Source organism: Petaurus breviceps, unplaced genomic scaffold (assembly GCF_028583685.1).
Source record: "Petaurus breviceps papuanus isolate PSGF00001 unplaced genomic scaffold, PetGlider_PUasm1.0 174, whole genome shotgun sequence".
NCBI lineage: Eukaryota > Metazoa > Chordata > Mammalia > Diprotodontia > Petauridae > Petaurus > Petaurus breviceps.
The window spans coordinates 54,840,315-54,863,471 of record NW_027185761.1 but is presented as its reverse complement, the minus strand read 5'-3'; the positions used below and the strand labels follow the sequence as shown (position 1 = coordinate 54,863,471).

The 23,157-nt window shown below is 41.8% G+C and overlaps 1 protein-coding gene across 27 annotated transcripts in view; it reads right to left on the bottom strand.

Annotated features, from left to right (window-relative positions):
* FHIT (fragile histidine triad diadenosine triphosphatase) overlaps positions 1 to 23,157 on the bottom strand; it is a 1,710,176-nt gene that overhangs the window by 690,553 nt on the left and 996,466 nt on the right. The gene's annotated exons all lie outside the window — the stretch shown is intronic.

Genomic DNA, 23,157 nt, shown 5'->3' with positions numbered 1-23,157 from the left:
ATATATATATATATATATATATATATATACATATATACATATACACAGTGTGTGTGTCTAATTAAAAAAGGGCAAACTTATGTAACTTTAATAAATGCTTTTTGATTGATGAATTGATCCCTGACTCCAATGCCGATGTTTATTCAGTACAGCATGCTGTTTTTTATTATAATTATTATAATATTCTAAACTTAGTAACTCCTTTACTGCTATCTGAGGCATACAATTGGTAATTCATAAATGTGTATGCTCCCATACAGGGGAGGGAATTGAAATACAAAGCATCTAAATGACTCCATCAGTTCAAAGCTAGTTAGTAACCAAATCAAGACCCGAACCCATAGTCTGACTCCCAGCTCAGTGTCCATTCTGCTACCATTCCGCAGTTTTCTATCACTTGATTACCATGTTACTATGTTACCCTTATGTAAGGATTCCAACAAGCAGGATTAGTGGGGGGAAAAATAGTATTTGATCCACTCACTTTAGCTGAGAAAAATGTGGCCAGCAAGACTGAGTGATATTTAAAATTGATCTGAAACAGGTTTCAGGGAAGATGACTGATCCGCACCCACAGATTTCACAAATCTCCCTTGTCACTCTTCATTCTAACTGCATTTTTATCTAACATGGAAGAACACACCACAATATTCCCCTCTTGGTATCACTGATCTGTATATCTTCCCTTGAAGTAACTGGGTTCTTAATCGATGAGAAACCATTTTAAAAGCATTTAGAAAAAATGCTGCCAAAGCATGATGTGTGTGTTGGGGGAAGGGACGGTCAATATTTTTATCCTCTTAGATTCACAGTATAAGTTGTACTCAACAAACATCTAATAAGCATCTACCACTGTCAAGGCATGGGGAATATAAGGACAACAATCAAATAATCCCTACTCAAGTAGCTTACAATTCTGTTATTCATCATCATAATGGGGTGACTGGCTGGCTCGGTAGACAGAGCACTGGACTTAGAGACAGAAGACTTGAGCTCAAAGCTGGCCTCTGCCAGAGCAAGACCCTTAATCTCTATCTGCCTCAGTATGCTCAGCTGTAAAATGGGGATAATAAAAGCATCTAACTCCCAGGTTGTTGAGAGGATCAAATGGGATATTTATCAAACATTCAGCACTGTTCCTGGCACAAAGCAGGTGCTTAATAAATGTTTAATGAGAACCATTCAGTATCATTTTGAATCCCCAGTAAGAACCAGGGCCTGAACCAATCACCCAGAAGAAGAGCCTGGATGTAACAGCTTCTTTTCTCTGAGTAAACCCAGAGAATGCCTGGTCCTTCGCCCACAAAGCCAGATGGGGCTCACTTTATTGCCCTTAAGGATGAGGCTTAATCCGAGGCACTATCTTGAGTAATGGGACTTTGTCTTATCTGAATATTTTTTTGGACATATACTATGTTATGGCATGTTAATGGCAAAGAAAACACAGATGACCTGTGTCACAATTTCAATTGACACTTGGTCAACTCTTATTTTATTGTGTTTACCAATTATTCAATTAAGAAAGTTCCTTTCTCATACCATGATTAAACATGAATGGAGATCATAAATTTGAGTGACACAGTCACCCTGACTTGGGATGGTGCTAAAATGTATTTAAGCCTTCTCATTCTTTGGTTCAGGCAGTCAGATTTGACCTGGCTCCAAACGTGTAGGCATTTGGCTCGCTTTAAGGGAATAAATGACATAAATATAGATCACCCAGCCTGTTTGCCTCCATTAACCAAACTTTCAGGTCGACATTACTAATGACCTCTCCATACAGAGTTATACTTCTATATCACTAACTGCCCACTGGACTTCTATACCTGGATGTCCTAGAAGCCTCTCCCAATTGACTTAAGTAAATGGAACTCATTATGTTTGGGGCTCATGGGGGTGCTTGCAAGGCAACTTGAGTTAAATGATGTACCCAAGGTCACACAGCTAGTAAGTGTCAAGTGTCCGAGGCCATATTTGAGCTCAGGTCCTCCTGATTCCAGGGCTGGTTCTCTATTCACTGCACCACCTAGCTGCCCCTGGAACTCATCTTTAATAACTCTGAAGAGCTCTTCCCAGATCCCTCACCATTTCCCAGCCCAGATACAGGGTTCCACTATGCCCCCGTCAGGTAACCACTTCCTTCCCACTCCCTTTTTAAGTTTTGTCTTCTCCCATTATATCACGAGCTCTTCAAGGGTAGGAACTATCTTTTTCCCCTTTTTTGAATCCTTAGCACTTAGCACTGTGCCTGGAAATGGGGTATTAATAAATGTCTATTGATTATTATTTAACACTAAGCCCTGCTATTCCTAACTTCCTTATTTCTTTGGTGGAAATCTTTCCAGCCATCCAGGTTTACATCCTCAGTCATCCATCATTCCTTTACTCTTCCCTCCACCATAGCCATGGCCAGCTAGGTGCTGCCATAGTGCACAGAGCACCAGGCCTGGAATCAGGAAGACCTGAGTTCAAATCCAGCTTCAGACACTTACTAGCTGTATGACCCTGGGCAAGTCATTTAACCCTGTTTGCCTCAGTTTCCTCATCTATAAAACGATCTTGGGAAGGAAATGACTAATCAATCCAGTTTCTTTGCCAAGAAAACCCCAAATAGGATCTCAAAGAGTTGGACTTGACTGAAATTACTAAATTAACAACAACACAGCCACAATTCGTCAACTTCCAAATCTTTATTCTACTTTTTCAAACCTCCCTACTCCATCTCCTTCTCCGCAGTTACTATCATAACAGCCTCCTAGCTGGTCCATCTAGTCTAGAGTACTACCATGACTTCCAACCTCTCTCTCCTTGTCATCTCTCCTCCTGTATGGTGAAAGCCTCTTGTCTGGTCACCCTGCATGTTCAGTCTCTCCCCCTGTCAATCCCTCCTCCACACAGGTGCCAGATTAATCTTCCTAAAGCTCACGCTCACCATGTCCCTCCCCTGTTCAGGGAGCTTTAGGGGGTTCACTGTCTCTAAGTTAAATATATATATATGCTACTTTGCCATTTGAAGCATTTTAGAATGTGACTCCAGTCTATCTTTCCAGACTTATTAGTTCATATCACTCCCCCTCATTGTCTATGCTTCTGCCAAACAACTCTGCTTTTTCCACGTATATGACATTCATTCATCTCTCGCTTTCCCATTTCTGCACAGGCTGCCGCTGATGCCTGGGATGCCCTTTCTTCTCATCTCTACCTTTGGGCATTGCTACGGCTACTTCCTAGACCAGAGGTTTTAGGATCTCCTCAGTTATTGGTCCTTGGTCCCTCCAGAACCCTGACCCCCCTCCCTCTATGTCACTTAGCTTTTTTGTCTTTTCATCTTTAGTATAGTACTTGGGGCAGAGTAGTTCCTTAAGAAATGCTGGGGAATTAAATTGAATCTCCCTAGTAGAGTCCAAGACCTTTAAGGTCAAGGCAGATTTTGCTTTTGTCTTTGTATCAGAACACAAGTAGTTACCTAATGAAGCTTCATTGACCTGAATCCATTGGGGGAATCAAATGACACACTAGTAATAATTAAGATAACAAGAATTTATATAGCACCTACTGTATTTGATCTTCACAACAATCCAGGGAGGGAGGAGGTATCATTATCTTCAACTTACAGTTAAGTGATTTGTCCAAGGTCATACAGTAAATGTCTGAGGCTGGATTTGAGGAGAAAACGTAGGGGAAAGGTTGATTCTAAATTGCAGAGGGCCTTGGACGTCTGACTAGGGCACACAAGAATATCATGATGGGCAGGGCACTCATTTGGTGAACATAGATTAGAAAGGGGGGGAGAACAGTCAAGAGGGCATGAGGTTGGGGGGGCCCAGAACAATGGGCCACAGGTGTCCTCAGAACACAGCCCAATTAGCTCCATTTGCTTGACATTGAAAATACACCTACTGTCTATGTCACAGTCTGTAACTAACAGCATTCAGCACAAACACACCAAAATAGGATACATTTCAATTAATTAGGTTTCCAGAGGAGTAATGTGATATTAGTTTTTGTCATTAAATCAACATTAGCCTCTGCAGATGTTCCAGATGCTCTAATCCCCCCCCTTTCTCCAGCCTCCCCTCCTTCTCAGCCCTATAATAAACCCATGCATCAGTTGTAAGAAAAAGTAATCTTTAAGTAAAAATAGGAATCTATATTTTCATTGTAAATGTCTAAAGCTTAGGGCCTGGAGATTTCCTTAATGGGTGCATTTGATGTGACTTGTTATTCCTACATTTGTTTTCACAAGCTTAGCATAAGGGAGGTTTAAAGGTTTTAGTGAGGCCCATAAATTAGATTTTCTTCAAGAAATCATGTCCTTGACATATTTTTTTCATTATCTCAGAAGAATGAAACAGATTTTTTGGTTAATTAGTGCTAAGACATGTATTTTGCATTAGCATTCAGTTTACCAAAATGGCTTTAAAAACTGGAACAGATGGTATAATTATAATAACTTTTACTTATGATTTGGGTTAAGAATAGAGTGGCAGGAGGTTTCTCCTTTTGCCTAACTTTTCCACAGAGTTAATGTTGATCATATATTTATTATGTTTTCCCAGTGAAGGTGTAAACACGTCCGTTTTTGCCTGAGCTCAGCAGGGATGAGTTTCAGGAGCTGAGAGATGCCTGGGGAGAAGGGAATTACCATACAAACATTCATCAAGTGCCCACTATGTGCCAGGCACTGGCTTACATGCTAGAGATCCGAGGACAAAGAAAGAAATAAGACCTACTCCCAAAGAGCTTCCTTGAGGCAGTAGGTGGCTCAGGGGGATAGAATGTCTGGGCCTGGAGTCAGGAATCCTGACTTCTTAGGTGTTCTTTCTCCCAACTGGAATGTAAGTTCTTAGAGGGGGACTGTATCCTTTTTTTTTTACTCTTCAGGTCCCTGATACATTTTAGGAGCTTAATAAATGCTAGATAACTAATAATTGCTTTTTCATTTATTGATTCATTTGTGAAGTTGATTTTTTAACCCATGTATAAAATCTTACATTCACGCTTATTAAATATTACATGTTCCCATCTAGTCCACCATGCTTGTTCATGGAGATCAAAAACATTTATTAAATACTTACTATGTGCCAGACCCCAAGATAAGTGCTGGAAATACAAATATAAAAAAGAAAGATAGTGCATGCCCTCAAGAAGCTTACAGTCTGATGGGGGAAGGTGGCACACAAGCTGAAAAGGGGTGAGGTCATGTGCATGTTAGTAATCTTTCCTAGATCTGTATCATTTGCCAGTTTGACTAATCTGTCTATTATACCTTTATCCAAGTAATTTCTAGAAATGTTAAGTAAAAGGGCTTCAAGGAAAAGGCCATGACCTTGGCCTTAAGGTGAGTTAAATTCTGCCTTGGTTTCCTCGACTTTAAAATAAGGACAATAATAGCACCTACTTTAGAGGGTTGTTGTAAGGATCAAAGGGGAAAAAATGTAAAGTGCTTAGTGAAGACCCTGGTACATAGTAGGTGCTTAATTTAATAAACGCTCATTCCTTTCTGTTCCCTTTCTTTCCCTAAGGGATAACTGGGGTTTAGATGTAGAGAAGCAACATGGTAGCATGGATGGTGTATGGGACTTGGAAGCAGGAAGACTTGAGTTCAATTCCTGCCTCAGACACTGGCTGTGTGATCCTGGGCAGATCATTTGACTCGATCAGCCTTAGGGGTGGGTCATGAGGACTTCTCAGCTTCCCTCCAGTTCTAAACCTCTCAGCCTACGGATAAATAGCAAGGCAGGAAGCATGTGCAATGTATAGCATGGGCACAATAAACAGGCAAGAAAATCTCTGAATGCAGTATATACATGTAGCAAGAGATAACCAATGGCCGGCCTGAAGACCGATGGCGCCCATGCCCTGCAATGGCAAAGGACCGCAAGCAAGGCCTCCAACAGGTTGGATAGACCATCCACGGAGGAGCGAGGGGAGGAATGAGGAGTAGACAGATTGCTATCCTGGAGACAACCAGGAGTCAGAATGACTGGAGTGGAAGTATGGAATGAGAACAGGAGCCAGCATGTTGGTGAAATGTACCTGGGGCCGTCCATGCCAGCCATCTTCCTGCCCTGGAGAAACCTCCAAGCCCTCTTGATTGGTGAAAGGCCCTCCTGGACCAACATGTCAGGAACTACCCCACTGGTGCTTCACATCACTCACAACTCTCCTGTCATCTCCTCTATAGCCTTGCCAGCTACACCACTCCTGCATGGGCACCCTTTCCTCTCTCCAAATCCCCACTCCCAGTTCTGGAATTATGACTATGATTGAGGAAGTTCTTCAATCATTCCTGGCTGGGGTTTGTTAATCTAGTCCCCCTGGCTTCACTCACCTGGCCCTACTTGTTTTTCCTGGAACTTCCCTGACCAAAGCGTCCCTTCTTGGCCCCTCCTTCTCTTTATGTTTTGGTTCCCCCATTAGAATGTAGTTCCTTAAGCATAAGCACCATCTTTGATTTTTATATTTGTGACCCCAGAACTTAGCATAACTCCTGGCACATAGGAAATGCTTAATAAAGGCTTTTAAATTTTTCATTAATTCACTCATTCTTGAAAGAGCCAACCCTTTCCAATCCATCCTCCCTCTAGCTACCAAATTCAAAATACCAAGACACCAATCTGATCATGTCAATTCCCTGCTCAGAAACCAATGGATGCCTGATGCCTCTAGGATAAAACATAAAACCTACAACTTGGCATTTATGTTTGTGTGCGTTTTAACAGACCAAACTGCCTCCCCTTGTGAACATCTAACACAGTGTACATAAGTGCACTATAAATACCAAGGGATACTAGCAGCTCCAATGTGCTATTAAGTAATGATGTGAGCACACACACACGCACACACATACATGCACGCACACGCACATGCACACGCACACACACACACCCTCTCTTTGTTACTTAAAGCCCTTCACAGTCTGCCTCTAACTTATTTTTTTCAGCCTTATAAATATTATTCCCTTTTGCTCACTCTATGATGCAACCAAAGTCTTCTTGCTGTACCTCACACAACACTCCTGGACATTCCTCATACCTGGAAAAGCGCTCCCTCCTACCCTGTAGCTCTTAAAAGCCCTCGCTCCCTTCAAAGCTCAGTTCTAGGGCCACCTTTCTTAGTCCCTGCACTCCCCCTCCCCCAATTACATTGCATATCTTTGTATAGACTCATTTATATGCCTGCTGTCTTATCCCCAGAAAGAACGCAAGTTTTCTTATAGGCCGGTGCTGTTTCTCCTTGGTTTTGAAGAGAAGCAATGACATCATGACTGATGTCCTGACTGGCGCATGAACTGCATTTAAGCGAGGCAGTTTTGCACAAAGTCGTCAGCCTCGCCGTCTCCTCTGGAGTCACCAAAGCCCATTAGCCAGACAAAAACCAAGACAACTGGAGAAGGCCTGGGATGCCTGACCAAGATCCAATGAGCCATAGCACCTGCATCAGCTGCCTTCCTGGCCATTGGAGCCCATTTCACTGGGGGTGTCTTCACACACCTGGGATAGACACCTCCCTAACTCACTCATGGGCGGGGTCAGCATGTCTTCCAGTACCATCTACCAGGTGATGACCACTACACATGCCACTGCTTCTTGGAACCACAGGTGAGAGCTGAATTGCAGAGAGACACCAAAGGTGGATAAGTGGCCTAAAAAGAGGTCAACAAGCCCCCACACCAGAGGTGCTAGCCCTGCCCAGCGTCCCATACACCTCGTGCAGGCAAGACCTGGTCTCCTCTTGGATTTGTATCCTCACAGACCCAGAAAAGGTCTGAGAGATAGTAGGCGCTTAATAACTACTCTTTGCTTTCTTGGTATTATTTATGGGTCAGTTAGAACAACTTTAGGGCCTGAGAAAAACAACACTTCAGCCCCTAGCTGCTCATCTTCTCATAACCCTGCCTGCATCCTCCCTGAACCCTGCAGGAATGGATGGATGCTTTAGCAAACAGTGGAGAAGTATAGGTGTCAATTAGATAGCATTGAAGAAGGGCATTGAAATTCAAAGTGTGGACAAGGGGGACCCTTTTTCATCACCTGGCTCCCTTACCCAAGAACCTAGCTTACCCCCATAGATGTGTAAACCCTACCCACCTCTCTGAGGAAATCGATTTTTTTTAAATCTCGCTTCAGGGGGTCCCCCTCAACTCACTCCCACCCAGCAGTTCTAGTTCTGGGGTGAAGGCAGAGTGAATATTTTCATACCAACTTTTCTGCCTCCTGTTCCTTCCCCTAAGGCTTTTATATCTTTAAACATATCAAAGTCAATTAACATGATTAAACCTTTTGCATAATATAAACTTTAGGAGTTTAAAACTAAATCAAGACTTTTAGAAGAACCTACATTTCAATATTCTTGAATTAGAAAAATGGCATTGAGCGGTCTGCTCGTTTGGGGCGGCCAGGTGGCTCAGCGAGTAAGAGCACCGGCTCCAGTGTCGGGATGACCTGGATCAAATCCGGGCTCAGATACTCAGCACTACACCCAGAAATAATAACTGATCGTGTAACCTTGAGAAAGTTACTTAACCCCAATTGCTTAAAAAAAAAAATGGCATCGGCTCTCTGAACAACATAGGACAGAGACTGGGCCTATGGTCTTATGGGTACAGGGCAATGCTAGGAAAGGAAACTCCTTCCACCAAAGAAGGTGGGTACCTTCTCTGAAACTTGGAGAGCTGCCTAGAACAATAAGTGACTTACCCAGGGTCACACTGCCAGTACATGTCAAGGACAGATTCTCCTGGCTCCAAAGAAGGCTTTCCATCCACTCCCTCAAAATATCTCAAAACACTAACAATAAAGACGAAATAGTATCTTTCCAATGCTTGCCCAATGTCCTTCTTTCCCCCTTCCTCTCACACCATCTCACCTCCTACAGGATAGCCCCACTTGGCACAGTCTTAGAATGGTAGAGCTTTAGAGAGCACCTCATTCAAAGCTCTCATGAGAGAGCTGAGGTGGTGGCACCTTCCCCACTGTTTGAGACCGCTCTGCTATGACCTTCAAGGGTCTCTTGCTCCTGAGCCCTGATGCTCTATCAAAACTAGAAAAGCTACTCTTCTCGTCCCAGCTCCGAGGGTCACCAGAGAGACAACAGACAAGCATTTAACATCTACAGTGTATAAGGCACGAGGATATACTGGCCTCCCCAAAAGTACTCCTGTCTTCCAGCAGCTTACAGCATACTGCAGGGCAACATGTTCTCAAATACATCTAAAGACACATGTGTGCGTGCATATATGTGCACATACACACATGTGTTTATATGTACATCTGTACAAATACATATCTTGGAATTAATGTTTAGTCATGTGACCCCATTCAGGATTTTTTTGGAAGAGATACTGGAGTGGTTTGCCGTTTCCTTCTCCAGCTCATTTTACAGATGAGGAGACTGAGGCAAACTGGGTGAAGTGACTTGCCCAGGGTCACACAGCTGATAAGTTTCCGAGGTCATATTTGAACTCTGAGATGATCCTTCTTGACTCCAGGCCTTGTGCTCTACGCACTCTGGCACCACCTAGCTGCCCCCACATCCATGCATACACATTAAATAAATCTAAATAGTAAATACATACCAATAAATATAGCATATATGTTACATATATGCATGCAAAAACCCTATGTATATTGTTTATTCATTAGAATCATATGGTTGTGAGTTTATGAGACAAAGGCCTAGGCATACAAGATTGTCTCTAATAATAACAATAAGTAGAGTTTTTATATATCTATTCACACACATGCCACTTTATGTTATATATGTCACCTCATTTGATTCTCACAAAACCCTGTTATAAAGGCACTATAATCATCCCCATTTTACAGAAGAGGAACCCAAGGCTAAAGGAAGCTAAAGGAGATGCCTAGGGACACACAGCTAATAAATGTCTGAGGCAGGATTTGAACTCAGGTCTTCCCGAGTCTTCTTGACTTTACATCTAGTGCTCTAGGCAAAGGTAGCAGTTACCTTCTGAAAGTCCAGTCTGGGAACATAAGGGCAGAATGTGGAATCTCTCAGAGGCATTGCCATACTAAAACAGAGTAATATGTAAGTATAATACTATCGGAGCCGTACAGTCTCACGGAGGGTTAGGTGTTACAGATTTTATTGTTCCCTATAATAGTAATGTAATTTAAAGATTCCCCTGTATTGGCTTGGTTTTTGGTTTGATTGTGTTAAAATCCAGAGCTTGTTAATCCCACTTGTGGGATGGACTTGTTGACTTGAAAAGAGAGGGCTGAAGTGGGAGGAGCTGGTGACGTAGATTTGGAGAGAAACAAGAGAGAGGCAGAAGAACTTTTTTGGAAGCAGCACTTTTGGAGGTAGAGAGAGACTGAGAGGATTGCTGAGGGCCACTTTGAATTGCCCAGGACTTTTGAGACCTGCCCCCGGAGGCTGCCAAGGACTGAGGAGACATGGCTGTTTTGCTGGTACTTTGTCTGTCTGTTTTGATGTTGTTTTGCCAGATTTGTCCACTGGTGAAAGACAGTCCTGTTGTTGCAGAAGTCTGGGAACCTTTCTGTTAGTTCAGAGCTCCTGAGACTGTTGTGCAGACAGAGAGTGAATACTGTTCACTGGTGAAGGACAGCGCTGTTCTTGCAGGGGTCTGGGAACCTTTCTGTTAGTTCAGAGCTCTTGAGACTGTTCTGCAGACAGAGAGTGAATACTGTCCACTGGTGAAGGACAGTGCTGTTGTTGTAGAATTTTTGGAACCTTGCTGTTGGTTCCAAAGCCCTAAAGAAGGATTTTCTTGTTGTATGTTTACAGAAATCCTGGAAGAGGGTTTTGCTAATGTTTTCAGGGGTCCTAGGACTGTTCTGCAGACAGAGAATGAATTAATGAAGAGACTTGGCAATGTATCTTGTGGCCTTGCTAAGCTATGTCTCCCCAGGAACAAAGATTGCTGAGAACTTGCCTCTTGTCAAGATGAAGAAAAGACCTCCATTTGGGTATTAAGTGCTGTGCTTAAACTTGAGTAACTCTGGGGTAGATTCAATTGTGATCCAGGGGTGGGGAACTTTTGACCTTTTTGTGTTCTATGATTGAACAAATGAATGTACTTTACTTATGATTGGAAACTGATCTCCATTTGAGAAGAGGGGCTTTGTGATGGACTAAATGAAGGTACAGCCTAGGGGTGGAGTAGTATTTAGAACAGGGACTTTGTAATTGATTGAATGAATGGAAGGTCCTGGGGTGGGGTAGTACTTGGAGATTATTTAATCACACTTAGTAAATGCTGTATTGTGAATGATGTCATGTTTTAATTCCCTCTGTTCTTAATTTGTCACTGAATAAAATGGAGATCACCTATGCTGGTATTTTGAACCTTGGGAAGTTGCCTTTGCTTGGCATTAAATTACATTCCCTTTCCCAGATAAGGAAATTGCATTTGAGGGAAGTCCAATGATTTTGTCCATGGAAATATAATGCAGAAATAGGAACTGAGCCCAGGTCTTTGGAACTCTACACAATCTCCAAGCTCTACCTTCCAACATCACCAAGGCTAAATGTAGCAGCAACCACACTGGCATTCCCAGGACAGCTGCTAGCACAGGTCCGTAAATCTGCTTTACAAGTAAAGAGAGCTGTTTAAGGGGTCAACAATCTTTTTAAAATTACATTCACTAGTTCAGGGGAAAAGTCAGCACCCTGAACTTCAGAGAAAATACAAGCAGAGAAATAAAGGCCACCAGGCAGGCCACTAACTGCCTGAATCAACTATGCACTTTACATATGTCCCCCAATTGAGAAAGCCTTTACATCTGAGCAGTTGGGGAGCTCTGAACACATGGCCACTCAGAATCTCAACCAGGGAATCACAGGATCCTTCCTCACAAATGAGCCCCAAAAGCAAAATACCAACTCAGAGTATATATCTACTTCTTAAGCCAGAAGGCATTACAACCTCATGACTTAGTGCCTAATTAGCAAAAGGTGTGAAAGCTTTCCTACAAGCAAGCCTCTCCTAAGCAAGCTTCCCTTAATGGACTCCACCTGAGGCCTATTAATAGGCAGGAAAGATCTTATGTCCCATGAACATCACACAAAGGCAGGCTCTCCCCCTCTGTCCTCCTTCCAAAGATCCCTCATGCTCTATCTGCTGATTTATTTTTCCTCCCTCACAGCATTTGATTTTGATAGAGTGGAGTAGACAAGTAGCAGAACAGAAGAAAGACATTACCTAGAATCTCCGACTCCAAAGATGCCTGCTTTTCAAAACCCTAGAAAAGGCCTTAGTGATAACTTCAAATATTTAGATGATACAATGACTATTTGGGAAATGATCGATGAAATTATTTTGAATGCCCCTGCTGTTCACTCTAGGGGAACTAATCAGAACAGACAAGCTTCCCTAGACAAGTTTTATAAGACATCCAAATGATCTTCCAAAAGCCTTGTTAAATCCAACTAGGTACAGAAAAGTCACTCTTAATGTTTCTTAAGGCTAGAATATTAGTTATGGGTCAAATTTATGAGAATGGAGTTTTATTTTTACATGCCACATATCTCTACTTTACAATACACTGGGGCCCTCTATATAATCACCATTTATAGTACATTTATGCTTAATTGAAAGGATATTCATAAAGGAGGGAATTCTAACTACTGAAAAGAACATTTGACTCTTGAAAGAAGACAGCTAATTCTCAGTCTGATGCCCTGACCTCTCTCCCAAGCTCTAGTCTCCAACATCCCAGTAGGTATGACCACTTGGATATTCCATCAATAAAAACAACACAAACAAATTCAGATTCTTAGACTAATGTCAATCTGAACAGAGACACTGGATATCTCTGACAAATGGTCATCTAGCCTTTGCTTGACCTAGAAAGTTAGCAGCTCCTTACCTCTTGGGGCAACCCATTCCACTTCTGGACATCTCTAAATCATTGAGTTATAAATTGTAGAAACACTCCCTTGTCCATACTCTGATACAGCAACACTGGTTTGGTTGCTATTCCTCACACAAGATACTCTACCTGCTAACTCTGGATATTTTAGGACTGTCCCCCATGTCTGGAATGCTCTACCTCCTGGCTTAAGTGGCTTCTTTCAAGTCCAAAATCTGGAGTTTTAAGGAGTCTTTCCCATCTCTCTTAATACTTATGCCATCCCTTTGAGATTATTTCCAATTTTTCCTGCACATATCTTGTGTGTCCATGGTTGTTTGTAGGTTCTCTCCCCCATCATACTGTGATCTCCTTCAGGCTGGGGACGGGGATTTTTTTTTTCTTTTCTTTGTAACCCAACTGCTTGGCACATGGCCTGGTGAACAGTAGATGTTTAATAAGTGCCTTTTGATTGTGTTTTATCCCTCAATTTTGCTACATGAACAATCCAACTTCTCCTGAGGTCACACATGTCATTGATGATGACTTTTATATCAGTTCTTGCATAGAATTCATCATGACTCATAGAACACAGACTAAGAATGTAATTTCCCTTTGCCTTTTAGGTCAGCTTTGTTTTTTAATCTTTCAAGTTCATGGTGTTCTATTATTGTAAGTCATAGAATCTCACAGGGAAAATATTTGTGTTGAAAATATTGGTTTTTCAGCAAGAAGTTTGAGGACCTTCCAAATAATGCCTCCTTCCTATATGTGATCCTTCCCCCTCATTTCATCCCATTAAATAAATTCTGTGCCTTATTAGGAAGGAAGCAATAAGAATTACAAAAAAATGCTATCAAAAAGGTGCCTATTTGATGTCATACAAAAAGATAAGCTGACATACTGTAGGATGTGTCCAAGTTTCTAAGCAATGTAATTTGCTAATTGAATTCAATGACTATGATCAATTAGGATGCAAATTTGTATATAATAAACATAGACAATTGGACAAAAGTTTACTGAAATATATTTCATCAGATTTCCCTCTCCTTCACTGTCACCCATTAAAAGAGGAAAGTTAAGAGTGGTCAGAAGAGATGAAAGTTGTTTTTTTTTTTTTGCCCAAGAGAGAAGAGATAATGTTAAACTTGTAAAATTAACTCTTGTTTTGAACTTGAAAAAAAAAGATATAAATTTGGGGCGGCCAGGTAGCACAGTGAGTAAGAGCATCGGCCCCAGTGTCAGGATGACCTGGGGATCGAATCCAGGTTCAAATACTTAGCACCACACCCAGAAATAACTGGCCGTGTAACCTTGAGCAAGTTACTTAACCCCAATTGCTTAGGGGTGGCCAGGTAGCACAGCGAGTAAGAGCACCGGCCCCAGTGTCGGGATGATCTGGGGATCGAATCCAGGCCAGATACTTAGCACCACACCCAGAAATAACTGGCCTTGTAACCTTGAGCAAGTTATTTAACCCAGATTGCTTTAAAAAAACAAAGATAGAAATTCAAAGAGACCATTGATTTTTTGTGGATCTGGATTTAGTACAATGTTCCCTTTATTAAATGTTTTCAAATAATCCTAACAAAATGATTTCATCTGCAGCTTCATTCTTATATCAGCTGCGGAAGCGGGGAGGAAGAGAGACAGATCCGTTACTGGTCCCTGGCTTCTTGTGACTACTTAATTCTGACATCAGGCAGGAGGCATCTGAATTTTGGTTACAGAAATGATACCTTCCTGAGATACAGAAAGAAAATTCTGGACAAACTTATGACAATGGTGCTCAGAATTGAAAACAACCTGACTGCTGGGTATTTCCGGAATTCAGTATGGGAGGCCCAGCTGACACATGATGCAGGAAGCATCAGAATTCGCATGGGGATAAAAAGAAATGTTCTTAAGGGTTGTTGCTTTTGTTGTTGCTATTGGTGGTGGTATTTTTTCTTTTTTTTATTTTTTATTAAGCAATCGGGGTTAAGTAACTTGCTCAAGATTACACGGCCAGTTATTTCTGGTGTGGTGCTGAGTATCTGAGCCTGGATTCGATCCCAGGTCATCCTGACACTGGAGCCGGTGCTCTTACTCTCTGTGCTACCTGGCCGCCCCTAAGCAATTGGGGTTAAGTAACTTGCTCAAGGTTACACGGCCAGGTGTTTCTGGGTGGGTGCTAATGTCTGAGCCCAGATTTGGTGGTTTTTTAAGTGTTCTCAGTCACAGTTCATGAAAAGGCAATGATCATACCTCCAACAAAGGGGATGGATTTCCTACAAGTTACTCTGACCAGTATATACAATGGTTTGACCTGAGCTAGCCAAAATCCTGAATAGCCTAGCATTCTTTTACAGAAAACACGATGAACAGAAATGCAGAACTAGATGCTTTTGGTCTCTCGGATGCTCCCCTTGTGCAGGGCTGGTGGAGAAAGGCCAGTTATCAAGCCTTCTGAGGAAGTCTCAGATTGAACTATGTGAGTAATGGGAGACAATTAGCCTCGAGAAGACTCAGGAGAGATTGGAGTATCAGAGATTTAGAGCCAGAAGGGATGTCCTTGGTATTTATTTCAAACCTCACTGATTTTATAGTTGAGGCCTAGAGGAGTTCAGAAATATGCCCAAGGTCATACAGTTGGCAAGGATTTGAACTCATTTCCTCTTAGGATCCAAAGCTCTTTCCATCCTACTACCTTGATGGAAGCAAGCTAGTTTTTGAAGAGGTGATTTAGGAGATATTTGGACTGCTTGACCCCCAAGAGTGTAACTAAGAATGGTGAGCATGAATCATAAGGAGCTAAGTGTTGACTTGATATAAGGAGGGTGGGGGAAACCTAACAATCCAAGTTCTCCAAAAGGGGAACAGGCTGCTGTGAGGGGGAATGAGCTCCCCATCACTCAAGGTCTTTACTTCAAGGTATAATGTCAGACTGATCTCAGGTCCATTTTGATTTCTAAGACCTTCAAGGTATATGATTTTGTGATTGTGGATTGTTGATTAAACCCAAAGTTAAGTATGAAACAGTTTAAGAATGATTCAGCTATTGGATATGTAGGAATCACCTTGAATTCATTGTAGATGGACTCTGAGGACATGGCCTGGCTTGGTGTTTAGCACAGTGACAGGCACATAATAAGTGCTTAATAAACCCTAGTTGGTTGATTCATTGATTAATATGCGTGGGATGCCTACTTTTCAGCTGAAAGATGATGGAGTGGTTTCAAAATTGCAAAGTGTTCATCTGCCCAATAAATCCAGGATCTATTTATTTCAAACTATGCATCCCTAAAGGTCTTGGGATTATTTGAACTCTCAATCAAGCACAGATTCTTCTACTTAATAGGACTTAAGCTTTGGGAAATTGTTCAGAAGGTTTCATTACAATAGGTAAATTTGGCGTCAGAGAATTTTTCAATTTCTATAAACAGAGCCAGAACAGTTACTCAAAGGTCATGGATGGGAGAAAATTATGAAAAATAGCATTAATGAACATCTATTATCTGGGTAAAACATTAGCTTAGAACTAATCAGTTTAGATTTATACCACTATGTGCCATGAAATCAGCAGGAATCAAGATGGGAAATTGGGTACAAAAGAGCAAAGATAAAATTCAGTATTGATTTGCTGGACACCTGATGGGATGACTGATAGGGGCAATTAGATGGGTTCATGGCTAAAGTCTTATAAGGCATATGGTGTTTCAGACTCAAAACTCAGGCTGACCGAAGGCAACACAGTTAATCAAGAAAAGTTATCCAATGCCCTCATGCTACAGGTACCTTGCACCTCTCTCTCTGAGTCCCTTATTAAGTCCTAGAATATAATCCTTTTCTAATACACATTTTCTCACTACCTAGAATAGCACCTTATACCAAGCTGGCTCTACAAATATTAATGGAATGAATGTTGACCTTCATCACCAATATATGATTATGAGTCATAAGAAAAAGGAACTAGAAGTTTCTTATGTAAGTTTTAGAGAGAATTATTGTGCAGGAATGGGTTGGACTAGATTACAATCCATTGGTAAGTAGCAACAGATATGAAAGTGTAGACCTGGGAATCAAATCTGGACTCTTTGAACACCTGTATGACCTTGGGCAGGTCACATTAATTCTTGGGCAGGGATGGGGGGAATATTGGACCAGATGACCTCGTCCCCCTCCCAGCTCTACATCTCTGAGGCCCTTTCCCAGGCCTTTAACCCACCATGGCAGACTTCACAAGGCAGCGTTGACTCACAAGATCTAGAACCCCAGAAGTAGTCGAACTCCTTCATCTTACAGGTGAAGAAATGGGGCTCCACTGAAAAACCATGACCTGCCCAAGGTAATATAGACAGTAAATATCTGAGCCCAAGTGCTCTGAGGCCAGAACCAGAGCTTTGTTCACTCAACCTCAATTCTCTTTCTATCTCCCTGTTCTCTTCACTCTAATTCACTTTCCTTCAGTACCCTGATTCTGTCTTGGAGAAAAATGACCTAATAAATGTATTCAGAGGAAGGCATGAATGACTGACAAGTGCATCATGTTACTCCTCACAGCAGTATTTTTTTTTTAAAAGAACACCTAGTGATTCAAAGCAAAGTAATGAATTTTTAATCATGAAAGCCCAGACACCAAAGCAACCTTGGAAAGTGGTTTTTTTCTTGGGGGTGGGGAGGGGACTGGGGTCACAGGGGTCTTCTCAGTAACCAGAAAACCGTCCCGTATAGGAGACCGATACAACTTTGCCCATGCCCGAATGGGCTCAGAATGTCATGCTCAGACTCGATGGCGAGTCTTGGAAGAGAGTGGAGCCCATGTTTCAGCGATAATGCAGTGTTGTATAAACAACTGAAAATTGAGGGAGGAAGCTATCTGGATCACATTCAAATACTTGCACATGGAAATACATACTAATGAACTTAGCATTCACTGAAGATCGAAAAAAACCTACAATAATTTAGACCAAATTGCTTTAACATAAATCATTTTTAACCTGAGTTTTATGAATTGACATCTCTGATATAATAAAGCTACAGCAATAAAAATCTGGCTAATGCCTTTTTTTTAGGAGGGGAGAAAGAAAGTAGGCAGTCCTTTAGTACATGAAGGCATGCAATGGAACCTATCATTCAACTTTGAACTCAGCAAGTGGCACTTGGCAGTGAAAAACAGTCACCAGAAGTCAGCTCCACTTCAAACTGGCTCAATTCAATTCAGGCAACCTTTACTGAAAACCTGTCTTGTACCAGGCATTCTCCTAAGTGCAGAGGAAGAGGAGGAGATGAAGGCCATGGTACCTGTACTATAGAAGAGCTCAGAAAGGATAGAGTTAATGAAGAGCCAGAGAAGGAAGCAGAAAGCACAAATATCTTCAGGAAGACATTGCACCACACTGGACTTATTCTCTTTACAAGGTGGCTTAATTGGTGGATTGGAGAAAGACTGTGGATATAGCTTACCTAGATTTTTAGCAAAGCATTTCATAAAGTATTTCCTGCTGTGTTTGCGGCAAAGATGGAGATGTGGAAGAGTTAATGGTACAATTATGGTATTGGTTGATGCTGCTGCTCAGACATTAGGTGTGAATGGTTCCATGCCACCTTGGAAGCAAGCATTCTGTGAGGCACCCCAGGCCTTTGGGTAGTTAAAAACTGTGTAGTTTTACATTTTTGTCAGTGACACGGACAAGGGCACAAACAGCATGCTTATTAAATTTGCAAATGACATAAAGCTAAAAGGGGTAGTTGTCACACTGGATGATAGGCCCAAGATCCAAAAAGCTCCTGATAGTCTAGAACATTGGGTTGAACTTAATAAAACAAAATATAAAATGGTTAGATGTAAAGTCTTAATCTTGTGTTCAAGAAATCAAATTTCTTTTTATTTTTTTAAAGTTTATTCTATTTACTTATTTATTTATTGCTTTTGGCAGGGGGGAAGGCAGGGCAACTGGGGTTAAGTGACTTCCCCAAGGTCACATAGCTAGTAAGTGTTAAGTGTCTGAGGCTGGATTTGAACTCAGGTCTTCCTGATTCCAGGGCCAGTGCAACACCTAGCTGCCCCCAGAAATCAACTTTCTAAGTAAATGACAGATTAAGAAGGCACGCCCCTAACTTTGGGTTTTCCCCAAGGCTCTATCCTGGCCCCTTGTTTGCTTTCTCCCTCTCTATACTCTCCATGGGTGACTCATCAGCTTTATTTATCATCTAACAACAAGGTAAGACAATCCTTCCATATGTGCGTCTCATACCATTCTCTCCCATCTTCTCTAACAGACTGCAGCCATAACCACACACACACACACACACACACACACACACACATCCCTTTTCTCTCTCTGATCTTTAGCCTTACCCTTTCTACTGGTTTCATGACTTCAAGCATGTCCAAGTTTTCTGTATCCTTAAAAACCTTTCCCTAGAGCCTAGCATTGGCTCGAGCCTTTGTCCTAGACCTTTCCTCTCTTTCCCAGTCAAAATTCTTGAAAAAAGCTGTCTACACCTCCCACTTTCACTTCCTCTTTTCACCCTCCTTCTCATTCCTTTGTAGTTAGGCTTCCAGTTTCAGTAGCTCAATTGCTCTCTCCAAAATCGCCACTGATTTCTTAATTACCAAGTCTGATGGTCTTTTGTTGGTCCTTATCCATCCCAACCTATCTGCTCATTTTGGCATTGTTGACCACCATCTCCTCCTGGATGTTCTTTCATCTCTGGGTTTTTGCCACACTCTTCCAACCTTTGCTCAGTGTCCCTTGCAGACTCACCATTCATACCATTCACCCTTATTACAGTTGTTCCTCAAAGCTCTGCCGTCGGTCCTCTTCTCATCATCCCAAGTCTGTCTCTCTATCTGTCTGTCTCTGATTTCCTGTCTCCATTGCTCTCTTCTCTCTTTTTCTCTCAGTCTTCTCCACTTCTCCTTTCCTTGCCTCATCTTTCCTTCCTTCCTTCCTTCCTTCCTTCCTTCCTTCCTTCCTTCCTTCCTTCCTTCTTCCCTTCCTCTTTTCTGTCTCTGTCTCCGTCTCTCTCTCTCTCTCTCACACACACACACACACACACACACACACACACAGAAGCAGACATACCTCATCACCTCGCATGGATGTCAGTATTATTCAGTAAGCTCTTCATAGATCTGTATCTCCAGTCCTCAGTCTCTCCTGAGCTTCAGCTTGTGGTAAGTGACTCCACTGTGGACTTCTCAAACTGGCTGTGCCAGGGGTAGACTCAGCACTTATCTCAAACCCAGCTCATTATCTTTTCCTCCAAACCCAGTCATTTTCCCATTTATTTTTGCTTTTTTGTCCAAATCCACCATTGTTCTTTCATCCTCCTGAGTCTGTAACCCTCTCGCCTCTGACTCCTCAAAGTCAATATTGATAGATCATGCTATTTCTGTCTCCACAACATCTCTCACATGACATGCTCCATCTCTGCTCATGAGGCCACCACCTTAATACCAGTCCTTGGAATGTCTCACTCAGCTTATTATTGTGTTGTTGTTCAGTGGTTTCAGTCATGTCCGACTCTTCCTGACCCCCTTTGAGGTTTTCTGGACAAAGATACTGGAGTGGTTTGCCATTTCCTTTTCCAGCTCATTTTACAGAAGAGGTAACTGAGGCAAACAGGGTTAAGTGACTTGCCCAGAGTCACACAGCCAGTAAATGTCTTGAGGTCAGATCTGAACTCACAAAGATGAGTCTTCCTGACTCCAGACCCAGCAGTCTATCCTCTGCAGAGCCACCTAGTTTACTATAATATTCTCCTAATTAGTCTCACTGCCTTAAGTCTCTTCCCACAACAGACTATCTTCCTGACAGTTCCAAAATGACTTTCCTAAAGCACAGATCTAATCAAGCCATCCCCTCCCACACCACTTGCAAAAACAACAACAACTGAGGCTTCCTATTGTCTCTAGAATAAAATGCAAACTGCCTTGTTTACCTTCTAAGTACTTTATCACAGGAATGATATCACAGCTGGCCTGGATATGGAGCTTGAAGGTTTACAAAGGGCTTACCATGTGTTCTCACTTGATCCTTACAACACCTTGAGGCAGGTGCTATTCTAAACCCTATTTCACAGATGAGGAAACAGGCCATTATCTATTATTAATAATAATAGATTTTAGATTTAATAAGATTAATTAAATCATATTTATTGAATTTAAGTTAATAATATTTAATTAATAATATCATTTATATTTAAACTAGCTGTCTCCCATGCCTGGCACGAACTCCCTTGACTCCACCTAATGAAATATCATTGGAATTATGGTATTTATATTCATTTAATAATATTCATTTAATCTCATTATTATTGTTTAATTTAAGTTAATAATATATAATTAATGCTATCATTTATATTTAAATTGTCTCCTCTGCCTGGCAAGAACTCTTTCCTCACATCCACCTAACAGAATACTATTGGAATAATTATTAGTAATAATAGCATATATAGCACTTTAAGATTTATAAATCACTGCTTTACAATTGTTATTTTATTTGATCCAATAACCGTGTAAAGTAGCTGCTGTTACGATACATTCCCATTTTACAGTTGAGGAAACTGAGGCACAGAAAGGTTACATGAATTTCCAAAGGCTGCACATTTAGTTTAAGTGCCTGAGGCAGAATTCGAAGCCAGGTCTGCTGTATTCCAAGTCCTCTGTGCTATTCACAGTCATAGCGCCCGCCATCCATCCCAAATGACCTTGTAATTGCCAATTTTTTCCTTTGCTCGTTATATTTATTTTCTGCGTGCTTGTTGTCTCCACTGCTAAGATGTAAGCTCTTTGAGGGTAAGGATTGTTTCATTCCTTCATTTTTTTTTTTTGTAATCCCAATGCCTCACACTTAGTAGAAGCTGGTGAAATGTTTGTTAATGGTTGATTGTTAGACAATAGTTCTGATACAAAGGGATGTGGACCTTTAATGGACTATTTGAAAGTAACTGAAAGTACTGAAAGTAGCAGTTTGATAGGACAATCCAAGGAGTTAACTTGTTCTTGGGCAGCATTAAGGCAGACTTTCAATGAAGTAGGGGACAACCTCTGGCTAATTCCCCTACTCAGTCCTGGTCAGATCATATCTGGATTTTGCTTTCATTTCTCCGCATCTACTTCTAGGGAAATGGAGCATAAGCGAGAAAGCATCCAGAGGAAAGCAATCATGCTCTTAGGAAGTCTGGTCTAAAGAAATGCGGAGGAAAGAAGATTGGGGGGGGGGGGGGTAAAGGAGAGAATCCTTAAATACCGGAAGGTCTTTCTGTGGTACGACCCCACCAGGCAGAAGCCGGAAGGGTAGTTGTGACACACAAAGAGGTAATTTTAGGCTCTTTGTAAGGAAAATCTTCCTAACAATTAAAGATATGCATAGACAGTAGGCTTGCCTAACAAGATTGTCTATTCCCTCTCCCCCAGGTCTTCCGGTCAGGGCCAGACGGACTATTTATAGGATGTTTAGTGGGAAATGATTTTTCAAGAATGGGTTGGACTGCATGACTGCTGACACAGTCCAGCTCTGAAATTCTGGGGTATTTTTGAAGGCCTACAACCCATTTGGGGTTTTCTTGGCAGAGATGCTGGAATGGTGTGCTATTTCCTACTCCAGCTCATTTTACAGATAAGGAAACTGAGGCAAACAGGGTTAAGTGAATTGCCCAGGGTCACACACCTAGTGTCTGAGGCCCTTTTTAAACTCATGAAAATGAAATCATCCCGATTCCAAACTCCGCGCTCTATTCACTACGCCCCCTAGCTCCCCTTGGTGGAGATACAGAGGGCTAATTAAGCATTTGACTACATTCCGCAAGTGAAAATTCATGAGCGTGCCTGGCTCTGAGGTTCACTGGAGGCAGGGATCACTTTCGGTGGAGAATTAGAGAAATCTTCCCGTAGGACTGAAAGGGAAGACTTTAGCTGAGGCGTCCTCTAGGATGGGAGTGATACATAGTATCTATTACAAAGGGTAACACATTTATAGGACCCTGAGATCTGCAAAGTGCTTTCTTCATAACAGCTCTTCTGGGAGACGATGATGCAAGAATCGTCACATACTCATTCTACAGGAAAGGAAACTGAGGCTTTCAGACTAAGCAAGCGTCCAAGAGATCATTAGAAGCCAAGTTTCTTGGTCTTCAAGGTAGAGAGGCTGATCTCCCTCCCACCCCCCCACCCCCAGCCTAATCTGTCCTCTAGAGACTGGGGCTGTTCAGTTTTTAGCCATGCCCTCCAAGAAGTGCCTTGCCCATTTTACGACATTTGCCTCCAAGAGCCCAACACAGGGTTTGGTGGAGGAAAAAAAAAAAAACATTAGATTTGAAGTAAGGAGAA